Source organism: Chaetura pelagica, unplaced genomic scaffold (assembly GCF_000747805.2).
Source record: "Chaetura pelagica isolate M959 unplaced genomic scaffold, ChaPel_1.0 scaffold659, whole genome shotgun sequence".
In the NCBI taxonomy this organism is placed as follows: Eukaryota; Metazoa; Chordata; class Aves; order Apodiformes; family Apodidae; genus Chaetura; species Chaetura pelagica.
The window spans coordinates 17,349-18,724 of NW_009954496.1; positions in this window are offsets into that span (position 1 = coordinate 17,349).

The following is a 1,376-nucleotide window of genomic DNA, read 5'->3' on the forward strand; positions in this document are numbered from 1 at the left end:
GCAGTTCCCAGCTCCAGCAGTTCCCAGCTCCCGGGTCCCACGGCGGGTACAGGAGGCACCTCCCGGTTTCCCCCGGGACCCACGACATCAACTCGAGCAGATTTTTAACAACTTTTCAGTCGGTGGGAGGCAAAAAAACCCAACCCAACCAACCACCAAGAGCGGCAGAAGGTGCGGGTGGTTGTGCAGAGCTGGGAGCAGCTGGGGTTGGGATGCTGGTTCCTCTGCCTTCTGTGCGACCTCCCGAGCCCCCCACTCGTGACAAACACACCCGGACATGCCCGGGGGAAATGCCAGCAGCCCGTGGGGAGGTACAGCTCCTCCCTCCCTGCTGCGGGGCTGCATGGCAGGGGTTAAACCCGTCCCCACCCGCCTGGTTTCCTCAAACTGCGCCCAAGAGCTTCTGTCTTGTTTGGTTTTGAACAGGACGGGGCGGGGACGGCGGGGCAGGATGTTCTGGGCTGGTGGATAAAGGCAGTACAGGGCTGGGGGGGTGGGAAGGGAGCTCTGGAGATCACCCATCCAACCCCCTAGAGCAGGGTCACCTCCAGCAGGTCCCACAGGAACCTCCAGAGGGGCTGGGATGTCTCCAGAGGAGCCTCCCTGGGCAGCCTGGCCCTCACAGACAAGAGGTCCCTCCTGAGCCTGTGGCTCCTTCACACTGGACTGTTCCTCTGTCCCCATGGTCAGGCCACACCAGCACTTGAGGGGTTTTTAGAGCTAAAACACCTGTGTTGAGATTCACCCCATCCCACCCCTGAAACCCTCCCCAGCCTCCCACAGACTCACCCTGTGCACACACAGATGGACGTGGAGCCTGGGGATGCTGCTGTGAAGAGGACTTTTCCACACCAGCACTTGGGCCTGTCTCCCTAACACCTCAGAGCCTCTCCTAGAATCATAGATGGTTTGAGTTGGCAGGGACCTTAAAGATATTGATAATTTTCCCTCCATCTGGCCTTGCCATCTAGTTCCAACCCCCCTGCATGGGCAGGGACACCTCCCAGCAGCCCAGGTTGCTCCAAGCCCCATCCAACCTGCCCTTCAACACCCCCAGGGATGGGGCAGCCACAACTGGAACAGGGCAACCTGATCCAGTGTAGTGGTGGGTCCCATCTCAGGGCTGCATCTGAAGGCTGGTGATGCACAGGAGAACACAAACACGAGACAACGTTTTGTTACTGTATGAAAACTCTGCCCTTTGCAGCCGGGTCTGCTCCCCACAACTGACCCCAACCCCCCCGGATTTGCAGGCAACCAGGCACTGCTCCCCCCTGCAGAGGAGCAGCCAGACAGGAAGCTCAGCACATCTCCCCAAGAGCAAGGACCCACCCACACTACCCACAGGGCTGAACCCAGTCCCAAACGTGCAGGGA